General features: G+C 45.2%; 2 protein-coding genes across 4 annotated transcripts in view; one reads left to right on the forward strand and one right to left on the reverse strand.

Moving 5' to 3' along the window:
• The window catches only part of LOC115076638 (coiled-coil domain-containing protein 50-like), an 87,333-nt gene extending 85,102 nt beyond the window's left edge, over positions 1-2,231 (reverse strand). The window contains exon 1 of the mRNA XM_029578298.1: positions 2,101-2,231. The gene's annotated coding sequence lies outside the window, so the exon portion shown is untranslated. The remainder of the gene's footprint in view (positions 1-2,100) is intronic.
• The window catches only part of TNFRSF9 (TNF receptor superfamily member 9), a 172,716-nt gene that overhangs the window by 119,919 nt on the left and 36,359 nt on the right, over positions 1-16,438 (forward strand). The gene's annotated exons all lie outside the window — the stretch shown is intronic.

Consider the following 16,438-nt stretch of genomic DNA (forward strand, 5'->3'; position numbering starts at 1 on the left):
TGGTCTTGCTGAAATAATATCCTTGGGCAGCAAAGTTACACGTGAACAGGGTGCCAAGGACCCTACCTTGTATGCAGGAGAAAGTGTTTGCACTCTGGCTGGCATGGCAACTTTACCTCCCCCAGCAGGTGACGCGTCCTTAAAGGCGGCAAGACCGCTATTCACGTCATCTGATTAGCAAGGCTGGCGGAGCGACCGAGGGATTTGAAAACAGAGCAGTAAAACCCCACTGGGTGACTTTAAGAGAATCACTTCACCTTGCTGCGCTCACACTTAAGAGGTCGATGCATGCATATTTTTCATGTGCAAATGTTACTCCTGATGCAGCAAGGAGCTCTGTGCACAGAAAAGAGTCTGTAAAACTGGGCGTCCTGCTTAGCACCCTCACATGGGAATCCCATGCAAAGGAAGGCATTAACTGTTACCCCCCAATGCAGAGAGTCTGCGCTGGCTTAACTCGGGTTTTCTTAGTGCTGGAAATTTTATTTCTGGTCAGAGGTGGAGTAAAGTTTCCAGCGCTTGTGGCTGTCGATGGGCAAAAGTTGAAATTCGGACACTGGGTCCTGCAGTTGGGGATTTATGTGCAAAAATCTGTTTTGCATGCCCAAAGCATCGATTTAGGCGCACAAAAATGTGAGCATTTTTCTATACACAAATAATGTTTTGTGCGCATACAAGTCTTTTGCGTGCAGAAAAGCTGAGTTTTGGGGGCATAAATCACGTATGAGCGACTCCCCTATGTATAAACTGCGTTCAGCCTGGGCCAAGCGTGCATTTTCCCATCTGCTCCCTTTTTAAGCTCCTGAGGCCGAGGCTATAAGGGGAGTAACGCGTCCACATCGCACGTCCAATGCACCGGGAAACGAATAGTGCAATTGCATGTGAATAAGGCTATTAGTTATTCACTCCAAATGCAAAAAAAAAACTGCATGCAATATGCACATTTTTGCACTCAGAAATTAACACCTGCCCGGACAGGCATTAATTTCTGAGTACCCCAAAAAGTTGTACAGAAAAGCAGAAAATACTGCTTTTCTGTACATCCTCAGACTTAATATCGTTGCGATATTAAGTCTGAGGAAGGAAAGATTAAAAAAAAACTTACAATGCTGGCGGTCAGATTCGGGCAACGGACACTCAGTTAAACAGCGTCTGTTTTCCGAACCCGTGGCTGTGCGCCGATTAGGGAACCAGACGCCGATAAATTCAGCGTCCGTTTTATAAACCAGCAGACAGCCGCCTGCTCGCGGGGGCCAGTTGTCAAGGAGGCGCTAGGGGTGCGTAATTGACCTTGGCGCCTCCTTAACAGCGCGACCTTTAATTAAATGTTGCAAGGTGCCCCAGGAGCGGTGCCTGGGGGCGCGCTAGGAAAGCGGGCGCTGAACGCTTGGAGCCAGCTTTCCGCACATTTTTTGGCACCTCCCCCCCCCCCCCAAGTACATTAGTGTATGCTAAGCTTTTTTTTTTACCTCTGCATTATGAAACCACGCCCCTTTAACAGTAAGTGCTTGGGGCTAGGGACAGAATGCTAAGGGGGGGGGGGGGAGGGTGCCCCTCTCTGGGCACAGGGTGGCAGCACCCCCACAGCTGGCAGGCCTGGAGGGTAGGGGAAAAGATTTTGAGGGGTGGAAAGGGCGTTGATGTAATCTGGCACCGGCGGCCAGGGTGATCCCTCTCTTAGCTGAAGCTGCCTCCGTTTTGGGGGGGGCCGGGGTGACCAGACCCCCCCTCACTGGCCCGGCAGCTGCCCCGAGGACGAGTCTCCAGCAGCCCAGGACTGCAAACAAGTTTCCGAAGGCGATTCCTGCCCTGCCCTTATTATTATTTGTTTTTATTTGGGGAGTGGGGGGCGGGCTCCGGGTCTCTCTTTGTAACGCGATCTGCACGGCACCGAAGCTCGGAAGGAAGCAGGGGGCGGCGGCGGCTCCCGGACCCCGTAACACGAACCCGGGGGACCGATCGCAAATCCGAACCGGGACGGGGGGGCTCGTTCCCTCCCTCTTCCTTTGTCCCTGCGAAGCTGCACTCCTCCCTCCCTCCCCACTTCCCCCTGCCGGAGAGCTGCACCCCCTTCCCTCTCCGCCCCCCCCGCCTTTGTACCTGAGCTCCCGGATCCTCGGCGCCGCCGCTGGGAAAGGGCGGCTCGGGCCGGAGAGCGAAGTTAGCCGAGCCCCGCCCGGGAGGAGGGCGGGGCCTGCTTCTTACGAGATAAGAGACCGAACGGGCTCCCCCGCCCCATGAGCTGAGCTCCGAGAGGCGTTGGCTTACGGATGGAAACTCCCCCCCCCCCTCTCCAGGAATGGATTGAGACCCCCCCTCTCCAGGAAGGGATTGAGGCCCCCCCCCCCCGTTATTGGTGTGGGAAAGTGGCCGGGGGGGGGGGGATCTCTTCTCCCCCCCCCCCCCAGAGGTCCCCGTTCAGTCGCTTTTGCCCGGCGAGCTCTGCCTCCTCCTCCTCACCCCCTGAGAGGAGTTTCTTTCTCTTGTTCCCTTCCCCTACAATTTATAATCAGAAAATAAAGTGCGCCCACGGCCAAGCCTTCAGACCCTCTCCGGGGTTCTTTGGGTATTATTCATATATTAGTGTCAGGTTTTTGTTTTGGGTATGGTATTGTTTGACTATTGGCTTGGGGTTTGTTTTTTTTTTTTTGTTCCTAACCTGCCTTGATGTACTGATCAAAAAGAAATCCAATGTTAAGAAAATGAGATGAAATCTGCCCATCCTCGGCAATACTGAGGCCCCTTTTCTGCCATGAGGCAGTCGCTTCAACCTAGACACCAAAGTCAGAAGCCATCACAAACCCAATGCAACTGTAAGCCTGTCTCTCTGAGGTGAGTGATGAACGTCCCTCACCCGAGCGCAGGCCTGGGTACCCGAGGACCAAGCTCGTTCCATGTCAGATACCAGCAATGAAATTAGTCTCAATATCACTCTCCAGGAAGAGGAATGAGAGCTTCATAGAAACGTGACAGCAGAAAAAAGACCGTACGGCCCGTCTAGACTGCCCATCCACGCCTTTGTGTTCCAATGCAACGTTCTCTGCCCTTACACAAAGTCACTGTTTTCCCTGTTCTAACAAGTGTGATGGAAGCTTAGACCAGTGCTGCATCGTACTGTCTTGAGAGAGGTGGAGGGAAACTGGCACTTTCTGCTGTGAGAGAAGAGGTAATAATAATATTTGGATTTTTAGCCCGCCTTGCCAAGGGTAGCTTACAACGTTATTAATATTCAGGTCCAAGAATCTGCCGCCAAAGAGCTTACAATCTAAGTGGATACCTGGGGCAGTAGGAAAGAATGTGATTTATTTTTATAAATGTATTAGGCATTCACCTCCAGTTAAGTTCTCAGCAAGGTTTAACATGCATAATCAAATTACAAAAAGGAAAATATAAAATACAACAAGTAAAACACGCATTCAAAATATAAAATAAATAATACAACTCAACACAAAAACAATGCAATGCTGTGGATGAAATAGTATAAGCAATTGTCAGTCATTAATTGCTCTTTGCTGCTCCGTTACGCAAGCTGGAATGCCTGTCCACACAAATAAGTTTTTAAGTCCCACTTAAAAGACTTTCTCGTAATTATAGAGCGTATGTGCAAGGGTAAGAATTCCAGTGTAAAAGGTCTGCAACAGAAAATGCTCTGTCTCGAGTGAACATAAGAACATGCCATACTGGGTCAGACCAAGGATCCATCAAACCCAGCATCCTGTTTCCAACAGTGGCCAATCCAGGCCATAAGAACCTGGCAAGTACCCAAAAACTAAGTCTATTCCATGTTACCATTGCTAATGGCAGTGGCTATTCTCTAAGTCAGAGTTTGGAAAGCTCTGCTCTAAGTGAACTTAATAGCAGGTAATGGACTTCTCCTCCAAGAACTTATCCAATCCTTTTTTAAACACAGCTACACTAACTGCACTAACCACATCCTCTGGCAACAAATTCCAGAGTTTAATTGTGCGTTGAGTAAAAAAGAACTTTCTCTGATTAGTTTTAAATGTGCCCCATGCTAACTTCATGGAGTGCCCCCTATTCTTTCTACTATCCGAAAGAGTAAATAACCGATTCACATCTACCTGTTCTAGACCTCTCATGATTTTAAACACCTGTATCATATCCTCCCTCAGCCGTCTCTTCTCCAAGCTGAAAAGTCCTAACCTCTTTAGTCTTTCCTCATAGGGGAGCTGTTCCATTCCCCTTATTTTGGTAGCCCTTCTCCATCGCAATTATATCTTTTTTGAGATGCGGCGACCAGAATTGTACACAGTATTCAAGGTGCGGTCTCACCATGGAGCGACACAGAGGCATCATGACATTTTCCGTTTTATTCACCATTCCCTTTCTAATAATTCCCAACATTCTGTTTGCTTTTTTGACTGCCGCAGCACACTGAGCCGATGATTTCAATGTGTTATCCACTATGACACCAAGATCTCTTTCTTGGGTTGTAGCACCTAATATGGAACCTAACATTGTGTAATTATAGCATGGGTTATTTTTCCCTATATGCATCACCTTGCACTTATCCACATTAAATTTCATCTGCCATTTGTATGCCCAATTTTCCAGTCTCACAAGGTCTTCCTGCAATTTATCACAATCTGCTTGTGATTTAACTATTCTGAACAATTTTGTATCATCTGCAAATATGATTATATCACTCGTCGTATTTCTTTCCAGATCATTTATAAATATATTGAAAAGTAAGGGTCCCAATACAGATCCCTGAGGCACTCCACTGTCCACTCCCTTCCACTGAGAAAATTGTCCATTTAATCCTACTCTCTGTTTCCTGTCATCCACATGAGCCAGCTGAGGAGAGGGTACTTCTAATAAGCCCTGTTGAGCAGATCTCAGTGCGCAGAGCAGGCTATAGATGTACAAGATGACATGAATCCAAGGGACTGAAACCTCTGTAAAAGCTTATAGACCAACATAGCAATCTTCAAGGGTATCTTGCAATAAACAGGGAGCCAGTGAAGCGAGTATAGAATCGGGGTGATGCAATCTCGCACTCAGCAGCATTCTGCACCATTCGCAAAGAACATAAGAAATGCTATACTGGGTCAGACCAAGGGTCCATCAAGCCCAGTATCCTGTTTCCAGCAGTGGCCAATCCAAGTCACAAGTACCTGGCAAGTACCCAAACATTAAATACATCACAAGCTACTATTGTTTATTAATTACCGTAATAGTTTATGGATTTATCCTCATAGAACTTATCCAAACCTTTTTTAAACCTAGTTACCCTAAGTGCTGTAACCACATCCTCTGGCAATGAATTCTAGAGCTTACCCATGAGCTGAGTGAAATTTTCTTCGATTTGTTTTAAATGAGCTACTTGCTAACTTCATGGCGTGCCCCCTGGTTCTTCTATTATCTGAGAGAGTAAATCACCAATTTACATTAACTTGTTCAAGTCCTTTCATGATTTTGAAGTCAAAGGAAGGCCCGTAAAAAGAGAATTATAATAGTCCATGCCAGAAAAAATAAGGCTCTGCAAAATGGTCCTAAAATCTAGCAACGGTTTAAGCCTTCTAAATACCCATAATTTAAAAAAAGATGCATGCCTTCACCACAGATGTTATATGTGAAACTACCGTCCAATGTAACCCAAGCTTCCGCACATAAGTTGAAATTTATAGCTTCTGGCATTCAGAATTGTCATAGGAGCATCGTCCAAGGTAAATCACTTAAAATAATCATCTCTGTTTTATCAATATTGAGGGCCAGCCTGTTATGTATCAGTCAGTAATGAACTGTCTTGAAATAGAGGCAAATTGAAATGTATCAGACCAAGTAGATCTTATAGGGGAAAAAAATCTGAATTTTATAATTTACAGCGAAACGAGAGAATTTTACAAAGAGGTGATAAATAAATGTTATTGAGAGTGCTAAATCCTGAGGAAGCCCTGAAGTAATAGTATGCCTTTTCAATCTCGTATCTCCTTCCCTCAAATGTCACCCCCACCTCCTACCCTTTTCTCACATCCCCCCCCCCCCCCCCCCCCCAGCTGATTCCAGCTCATCTTTTACAAGCCCCGGTTGATCTTTTGTCCTTTCTCGCCCTTAACCTTGACAGCCAATCCCTTTCCGCCTGATCCAACCTTCAAACCCTTTCTGCATCTAATCCCTGTCTTCAAACAGCCCCTCCTCCTCCTCCTCCCCCCAACATCTTCCTGGCCAGGGTCAGCGGCAACATTTTCCAAATCTGGATGATATCTGCTGGGAGGAGAGGACAAGCTGCTGATAGGGACAGCATTTCCCCTTGGGTAGGTTCATTGGTGGGTGAGAGGTGACAATCTGCAGCCTGTGCCAGCTTCAGTAGCCCTGATGCCTCCTTGTTCAGGGCTTCCTGTTAGCACAGGGACTCAGGCGAGGGTGGGGATCACTGCAGGGCCTGTTCGTGCTGGCTCACAGGGCCCCCCCAAGCTGACTTCCTCTTCTAATGCTGCCGCTGCTGGCGCCTTAAGTAGTAGATTTTCCAAGGCCCGGGTGCGCGTCCCTGTGCGCAGGGGCCCCGGCGCAGGCACGTGGAGGCGGCGATTTTATAATATGCGTGCGTTGCCGCGCGCACGTTATAAAATACGGTTCCCACGTGCAAGCAGGAGGAATTAAAAAAAAAAACATGCGGCGGCACGAGCGGGCCTTCCCCAGTTCCCTCCCAGTCTGTTCCAATTAAGGAGCGGGCTGGGAAGGAACGTTCCTATCCCCCTACCTAGCCTTCCTCCCTGACCCCTAAACCCACCCTAACTTCTCTAAATCTTTTTGTTTTATTACTTGCGTGCTCTAAGGAGCAGATGTAAGTTGTGCGTGCCGGCGTGTGCTTCCATGGGACAGGGCAAAATGGCGCTGTCCCGCCCCCCTGGTCCGCTCCTTTTTGATGGCCTGGCACTTCTGCGCCTACCAGGAGATTCGCGCTTGGCCAGGCCGTTTCTAAAATACGCTCAGCGCGGCCACGCACATATCTCCCGGTTTTTTGCGCGTGCAGCCTTTTGAAAATTTGGGCTTAAGGGTGCTACTGTACGAGGCACCCGTGATCCCGTATATGAACCCAATCCTTTCAAAACTGATTGCCTTCAAAAATGAGCCATCTGTGAGGAAATTATTTGACTCATGAATAAGGAATTAGGACGAGATTGCATATATATATATATATATATTTATTTATTTTTATTTTTTTTTTATTTCTGTCCACTAGGACCTAGTGGATAGCTTACGTTATCTTAAGTAAAATGGAAGCAAGCATGTAACCAACTGTACAGGAGGTCCTGGAGATTAGTCAAGCCAGAAATAACCAGATGAATCCAAGTCATCAGGGCTATAGAGAGCCAGCCCTGACCTTAGCTCCTCAGATACAGAGATAAAGACCGGTGAGCTACCAAAATGATAAGGGGAATGGAACAGCTCCCCTATGAGGAAAGACTAAAGAGGTTAGGACTTTTCAGCTTGGAGAAGAGACGACTGAGGGGGGATATGATAGAGGTGTTTAAAATCATGAGAGGTCTAGAACGGGTAGATGTGAATCGGTTATTTACTCTTTCGGATAGTAGAAAGACTAGGGGGCACTCCATGAAGTTAGCATGGGGCACATTTAAAACTAATCAGAGAAAGTTCTTTTTTACTCAACGCACAATTAAACTCTGGAATTTGTTACCAGAGGATGTGGTTAGTGCAGTTATTGTAGCTGGGTTTAAAAAAGGATTGGATAAGTTCTTGGAGGAGAAGTCCATTACCTGCTATTAAGTTCACTTAGAGAATAGCCACTGCCATTAGCAATGGTAACATGGAATAGACTTAGTTTTTGGATACTTGCCAGGTTCTTATGGCCTGGATTGGCCAACACTGTTGGAAACAGGATGCTGGGCTTGATGGACCCTTGGTCTGACCCAGTATGGCATGTTCTTATGTTCTTATTCTCTCTCCCTCCTGCAGTACTGCAGATCCCTGCTCCATCTTTTCGGGCGCAATTCTGGTTCTGTGGAATGCCCTACCATTGGATTTTGAGGTTTCGATTTGAATTCTCAGTCTTTTCGTAAAGGCTTAAGGACATAACTTTACTGCATTTGAACGGACTCATTCAATCTGAGCAAGAATTTGCTGTCTTAAGATTTATCTCTGATCGCTGCTAACTGGGTTATCAAGGATAAAGGTGGGGGTCTTGCTGGGTCGTTCGCTCGTTGATTTAATTTTAATGCTGGAAGCAATGCTTTATTGCAACTTAATTTCAGCCTTAGTTTTATAATTATCTCATGTATGTGAAGTTTAATTCTGTTATTTGTTATGCTCGCTATAATGCATCTTGGACAGGTTCTCCATCCTTGAAAAGGCAGACTGTCAATGTTAAAATGCATTTAATTTCTGGCTATTCCTATCCTTTCTACTGGGCACCAGTACGCGAGACCAATTCTTGCCAATCATTTCTCCAGAGGTATCACTGTCTCATCTTTTTTTTTTTTTTCCCTGCTGATTTATTCCTCTCCCTATCCACTGGCTGTCCTCTACTGCCTGATCACACTGTTTAAAAAAAAACAAACCTCAAGGTCATCGGATAGCCATCTCCTCTTTGGTGATTGTTTGTAACTCACCACCACCACCACCATGCACTCTGCTGTCCAGGTTTCTTTGCCTCCTATCTCAACACCTCATAAGCTTAAATTCTTTTGTGTATTAGGTTTTAATTGGCCTTCTAGTAGAGATGTGCAGCTCCAAAATTTTTTGGTTTGTATTTCAGTCATGGAGTTGTTCTTTTTTTTAAATCTAGATTCATTTTGTTTGCATTTTTTGGGAGGAGGGGGTTTGGTTTATTTGCCAAATGGAAAAAAAAAATATTAGAAAAAGCCCTGAACTGCTAGAAAAATAAATAAAAGGGTAGTGGGGGACTTCCAGCAGCCCTGGTAGGGTACACGGGACCAAGGCCTGACTCCTGGTCCTGGCTCTGGCTCACGCCCAGCTCTGGGGCTCCGAGACCAGGTGCCAGCGCCCGCCTAAGCCCAGGCTTCCCCATGCCTTCTTCCTGTCTCAGCACTTCAAAACTTATGCTGTCAATGGGTATTTTCGGAGGAGGCTATTTGTGGTTTGTTCATCCGGAATGCAATAAATGAGACCATTTTCAGTTCTTTTTTTTTTAGCATTCATTGAAAACACATGCTCATCCCTATCTTCTATCTAGCCCCTTTGCAGTATAGATTATAAAAAAAACATTAAGAAGACCTGGCCCCTAAATGTAGCATCCTGCCGTTTTCTCACGTCGTCTTCAAGTTAATTCCATTTATCACCATCTTCTATTGGTTTCTAACTTCGTTAGTCACCTTAGAACCCATTCCTTGTATGGCTCACTTGTATAGAATTTCCTGTTAAGAACAACGTCAAAAGTTTTACTAAAATCTAAGTAGATCATGCCCTCAGTTAGAAAGAGAGAGCAGATTTTCCAGCAGGATATGTGACTCTGGTCCTGAAAAGCATAATGCATGATTTGGTGATCCTGAAAACTGAACTTTTAACTTGTGGGTTCTTATGCAGGTGTAGCTGATGAATATTTATGGTTGATCTCCTGAAGACCAGACCTGTTTGCAGAATTTTTAAAAATATGCAATTCCCTTAAGCAGAGTTCCCTAAATGCAGCCCTCAGAGGCTACAAAGTAGCCTGGATGTTAGGATTTTCAGAAAGAACACGCCAGAGAGATATTTACATGCCTTGTCTCCATTGAAAACCAGACTAGTTTATAGCCCACGAGAACCAGATTTGGGGTTCTCCGCTCTGAAGACATGATGTGCATTGCTTTCTTTTTTGGAGGGCCTTAATTTTGACGAAGAAGAATGACTGATTATGACTAGAACACTGTTGAAAAGAAGAGAGCCTACTGTCTGATTAAGCCCCCAAAGCAAACAAGCAAAATTTGTGACACATTTGATTTCTGACAACCCCAATGACCATTAACAAACTGGACTCAAAAAGAGTCGACGACATCTTTGTTCATGCACATCTTTTGTTGCTTTCATTCGGCAGGACAGTGCTGTGTTTGCGCGGGACGGAGGAATGTCTGGATGTCCAGGAGCGGTTACTGAGGAAGGACTGCAGTGCCATCCCGCAGTAAGTTCCCAACAGAGAGCAGAAGGGCAGTGCCCGCTCACCCTCGGTCTTTGAAAATCTTGCAGCCTGCACATACATCTTGGTTTACGCCAGCCTGGCAGGAGCACTTTGAGCCAATCCTGTTTCTCTCCATCCCCAGCGCCAAGCAATTCTGAGTTCTCTAGGCCTGCATGGTTATTGCAGCCTCACCGTTTCCCATCACGTAAGACGGATCCCACAGTGCTAAGGAATATAGCTGTGCAGTCAGGATTGGCACAAAGAGCTCCCGATGGACTGGAATAAACAATCAACAGTTGCTTTTTTTTTTTTTTAAGGATGTCTTGAGCGCCTTCTTGTTTCACTGTGCAGAAAACCAGAATTACCTTTAGCCAAATATGAGTGAAAGCAGAAATGCTAACCAGTACCTTCCAGGCATCAGCTTGCTTGCTTCTGTGTTCTGTTCCTTCTGTTATAATCTTCCTTCTGTTCCTACTTCTCCTTTCTTTTGGGTGTCCCAGATTATTTTCCTCCTTCAAGATGAATGTTGAGCCCATTTCTGGAGGGCTCATTTCGGTTGTTTGTTTACTATTCTGACATTGGTTTTATCAGCGGGGGCAATGGAAGACTCCTTCTCACCCAGGTCGACCCGGAGAGGCTGATCCAGTCCTGGATTTGCCCCTGTCCTCCCCACCCCCCCGTGAAGTTGTAGTTCTGATTTTCCCCTCAACTACATCTCCGTCCCCTCAACGTGGCCTAAACCGGGATTGGGTCGATCTGGGTGAAATGGTGACTTTGCTCGCTCCGTGGTGGCTGCAGCCAGTCCGGCCGTTACCAGCAGCTGAAGTAGCTGCTGGTTGAAAGCCTTTGATTCTACTTGTGCAGATGATAAAATACAGCTGGTACATTTAATTGGGCTCACAAGAAAAGACGAAAAGGATGAAATATTCCCCAATTCACTTAAACTCAGAAGGGGAGAGTAGCCAAGTGGGAAATGCTGTCAGAATTATTACAGTGAAGAGTTATAAACATTGTTACCCTATGTGCAATCCTGAGTTATCTGCTTGTAGGTTGACTTATGTTACATTTCCCATTGGCGGGCAGTTTGAGCTTAGGTAGCCTTACCTGAACGGCTAAGAAGTCTTTAGCTGTACCTCTGATAGTATCCAAGAAGGAAAAAAAAAGGCCAAACGTTCCCCCAGGCCTAATTCAGAGGAACACTGGAAGCGCTCAAGTTTCCATGGACGTTTCCAAGGTTTCCTGCGTTTATTTCTCAAGTGCTTTTTTTGGGGGTGAAATTGTTATGTAAATGCACTTTCACCAGAAAAAAGGCCGCATCTGTGACCAATAAAGCACTCCCAGTTCCATATAACGATAAAATAACGTCTAAGTAAAAGGAGACATGCTTATCATGCACGCATGACCTATGGATCGCCAAAGTTCGAATAAGATAATTTGACTTTTAGCAAGAGAGGAAAGCAGCAGAGGAACCATCTTTGTTCCAGACATTTTGCCATAGCAGGAGTCAGAAAGGCAACATTTAGACAAAGGTCACATGAATTACATCTTTGGCTTGTCGCTCACTTGTACTAAATCGTCTCTTTGGGTTGCATAGACAGTGGATGTTTTTTCTTAAAGCCACTTTAGCTGACCGGTGAAGCGCCACCTGCTGGATTTCATGCACTAGTGCGTCTCCAAAAGTGTAATTGGGACCGAGGCACATGAAATAAGGTATTATCCGCGGAGGTTGGCTGAATGCATGTAAGCGGGTTTTCAGCGCATAAAATCGGGTGCGTAAGTTTGGCTGCATAAATAAAAGAGGCACACCGGGAATGCCTTATGAATCTAGACGAACAATGTCACGTTTCAGGTGTTACGCCGGCATTGGTAACCTGGTGAAGTTATGCATCAGCTGCATAAGACTTCAGTATTAAAGCACCAGTTCTGCACCTTGTTGTGATGTATGGAAGTAAAGTTTATGCTCATAGCTTGAAAGTTAGATGCGCTGCTGTATACTTCTTTCATGTGACTCTTCCAAGCCCCTGTATGGCTCCTCTGTTCAATTACATTTTTTTTATGAGAATAGATTAATATATATATATATATATATATACACACACACACACACACACCATAAAGAACAGAAGTGAACAGTGATGAGTAGAATTAACTTACAAAAATCGTAAAGAATTTAAAACATTTTTACAGCCAACACAATAGGTATTAAAATATATGGAACAATTCCTCAAATAGTATGCTTATGTGTCCATAAAGCAAATAGTCCTGGAATCAGCAAATGATCCAGTGAAGAGCTTATGAATTTTGAAGATATCCTACTGTGAACGCAGCAACTCATCACCAACAATAGCCACACTGGTTCTTCGGAGCCACCAAGGCTAATATCTAGACATCCCCTCTCGACAAAGGTCCCCTTCTTTCGCCTCAATCGGGCTTCATCAGGAGAAGGAGATCCGAGCGGGCAATTGGATCACTTAAATATTTGCAGCGTTTTTAGGAATTTTTAAGTCTCAGCGAATCTTTCACATAGTGGCATATCCAGAGTCTTTTAATATTTACATGGAAAAACCTTAAATGAGCTTCCCATCCTGCAGCATTTCGGTTCGGATGTAATGGTATGTTACTTATAGAACACTTAAGCATCTATTTGGACCGCCTTGTCGTCATATATGGTTATATAGTAGAATTTAAATTGTAAATGTTAAAAGAAGATGCTGCTTCATCATGGCTATTTAGCACTTTTATAAGTTTTCTGCACAATACTGGTAAAATATAGAAGACGCTTTACAGATGGAAAAACCTAGGCATGTGTACCTTAGCATATGCCTGCAGGAAGCAAAACGAAGGGATTAGATAACTGACGTAAAAAAATAGGACAGGGCAACCTGAAAAGGCATTAGAGAGAGAAGTGTACAGGCCACCGTCTGACAACAGCAAAACAAATCAAAACGCCTCTTCCGTCTTCATGTCAGATGGTAAAACCCTGAAAAAGCAACCAACTCCAGCACGGGCACCAACGATGCTGAAATACTAACAGCGCGTGTGCATATGATCGCGTAACTCCAAACTTGAACTGATGGAGGGGAGGGAGGGAATAACCTTCAAGGCAAGAGCATAATAAGTAATAGGGCTGGGTTTACATTTTGAGTAATCCTGGGGGGGTCACCCCCCAAATTAATTGGATGGGATGACAGTCGACTCCCCCTCCTCCCTGCATCAAGTCCCTTCCCCCCCCCCCCCCCCCACAAAGACAATAGAAGTAAGGCCGAGGGGGTGAGGGACTCCATTTCCTCTCCTCCCTTAATGTTACCTATCTGGAGGCAGGAAATGGGGCACAGGGGTTTCCCCACTGCTTGCCATGGGCTCCAGACCCTGCGGCCAGCCCTGCCCCCTTCTCCCGCACGGGCTTCCCGTTACTATGGAAACCCATGCACGGGGCAGGGCTGCAGCGTGACGGAGGAGTGGCGAGCCCCGCTCTGAATTCCCTTTTCAAAGCTGCTGGCTCGGAAGCAGGCTTGGAGGACGCCATGGCAGCGGCGACGGGGCTCTGGCTCGTAGCGGAATTTGGCGCCGGAGGCCTATTCCTAAATCTGGGGTGCAGAGGCGTGGCTTTGGGAATGGCGTGTAAAAGGCGTGTTTATGCATCATGGCAGTGGGAGTAGGCGGCAGAGGTGCGTGTTTGCTTCGTGTATTGTCCCTTTTTTTTTTTGGTCTCTCTCTCTGCCTGTGTTGCTCTGAGGCGAGGTGCTGGTAGGGTTGGCGGAGGGCGAGTGGAGAGAACAGTGGAATGGAAGCGCTGGTCAGCTCTGGGTTTCTCAGTTAGGAATGGGGATTTATTTTTTGGCAGCCTCAGGTCTCTGAAAATCTTGACCTGATGTTTCTGGTTTTGAAACTTGTCCAAGATAGTTAAGTTGGTTTTTTTTTTCCTGCATGGCAAATTTCCATTCCATTTTTGGAGTTCTTGTGCCGACAGACAGGTGGATGTCGACCCCCTTTTTACTTAATTCTTTCCACTGCCCCTTATATTGGAAAGCATAAAAAGAATGTTATTTATAATCACAAAAATAGCAAACCGTGTCTGATGCTTCCACTGCAGTGGCTACACGACGGGGAGGGTGGGGGGAGTGGAATGGTCCAATTCTGCTGGCCTTCTGGATCTCTCCCCCTTGCATGCTCCCCAACCACTTCCTCTCAGCAGTGCTGGCACCCAAGGCAGTCCTGTCCATTTGCAACTCTCCTGGGACTCTCTGCTCTCCTTTGAGCTCCTCACCTGATTTTTACATAGGTAACCCCTAAGTATCAAGCTCGGTTGTGCGCTCCTTGGAAGCCAGCAGGAGGAACCAAGAGGAGAAGAGACCTGAGCTGCTTCATGCTATTCAGCAAATGCGTTTTCAGGTTTCCATGCATGAGACTGGCATGAGCGTGCTATTTGACTTATTTATTTATTATTATTTTTACTGCACGCATGCTAAATCTTTTTGTGCACGGCTGGTTGAGTGGCTTTTTATTTATTTAGCACAAGTTTTGTATCCTAAGCCTCTTAACAGCAAGTCTCCTCTTGGTTTCTGAATGCATCAATTATCCCTTCAGAAAAATACACTTGCTATGTGTTGCTACACCCATTAAAAGGGTTTCACTTTGTATACTTCAGTTTTTCAGCCCAAAACCATAAATCTCCAACATTGTTTTATGGGATTTGACGTCAGTGACCAATCTGTAAATTCATCTCAGACTTTATTGATCTGGAAGGTTGCAGTCAAAAGGCCACCGACGTTAGTCAGGCATCCACCCAATGTCATGCTATACACCGTTTACCAAATTTATTGCCTAAATCATAAACTATCAAATATCAGCTGGGAAGGGAATGTCAGAGCAACTGTGTTTATAGCAATGAATAAAACGAAGGGAGAATTAAAAGGGCAAAGGAAGCTTCACAGCCAGCGCTCTGCCTGAGAGATTTCATTAACCTGACAGCAAAAAGAGGAACTAGCACAAGGGACTAATTTATAGCAAGTTTGAATGTGCAGCCGCTGGATTTCTGCTTTACTGTGTGGAGCTGAGGAGGTTTGAGAAACCTTAAAAGTAAGCTTGCGTGAGCAGATTGCCCCATGACATATAACGGGGTCCAGCCCTGGCTTTTGTTCCGTTGTTTGCACGGGTTAGTGATTCAGACTTCCTTAAGAAAAGCAGGACTACATCTCCCTACATGCAGCGGCACTGGCTCAGTCTGTCCCTCATGACATGACGCGATCTGAGGCACTGGCTTAAAGCAGGCCATGCCCTCCCTCCCCTTTCAACTGGGTAATATAGCAAAAGGTATACATGCCAAGTATATGCTCACCATAAAACACTGGGAAGATTGCAAATTGAAAAATAACTTAAGTGTGATGCTTCAAGCCTTTTAAAAAGTGAAAAACAATGAAAGTGGCTAAAGAAAATATAGAGAGATGATTTTAAAAAGTAGTAGCTTATAATTTCTGTAGGATTAGGACCGTAAAAACTGTAACTGAGACCTGGTATCTCATACAGTACAGATAGGTTAGATGATCAAGGAGTTAAAGGGGCTCTTAGGGAAGATAAAGCCATTGCAGAAAGACTAAATGAATTCTTTGCTTCAGTGTTTACTAAGGAGGATGTTGGAATACCCGTTCCGGAGATGGTTTTCAGGGATAATGATTCGGATAAATGGAACCAAATCACAGTGAACCTGGAAGATGTGGTAGGCCAGATTGACAGACTGAAGAGTAGTAAATCACCTGGACCGGATGGTATACATCCCAGGGTTCTGAAAGAACTAAAAAATAAAATTTGGGACCTATTACTAGTAATTTGTAACTTATCATTAAAATCTTCCTTTGTATCTGAGACTGGAAGGTGGCCAATGAAACCGCAATATTTAAAAACAACTCCAGGGGTAATCCAGGAATCTATAGACCAGTGAGCCTGACTTCAGTGCTAGGAAAAATTGTGGAAACTATTCTAAAGATCAAAATAACAGAAGATATAGATAGACATGATTTAATGGGATACAGTTAGCATGGATTTACTCAAGGGGAAGTCTTGCCTCACAAATCTGCTACAGGTTTCTGAAGGAGTTAATAAACATTTGGATAAAGGTGTATCTCATGAGCAAATTCTAAGAAAACTAAAAAGTCATGGGATAGGAGGCGATGTCCCTTCATGGATTATAACCTGATTAAAAGACAGGATACAGAGTAGGATTAAATGGTCAGTTTTCTCAATAGAAAAGGGTAAACAGTGGTGTGCCTCAGGGATCTGTACTTGGACTGGTGATTTTTAATATATTTATAAATGATCTGGAAAGGAATGCGACAAGTGAGGTAA

Source organism: Rhinatrema bivittatum, chromosome 15 (assembly GCF_901001135.1).
Source record: "Rhinatrema bivittatum chromosome 15, aRhiBiv1.1, whole genome shotgun sequence".
Lineage (NCBI taxonomy): Eukaryota > Metazoa > Chordata > Amphibia > Gymnophiona > Rhinatrematidae > Rhinatrema > Rhinatrema bivittatum.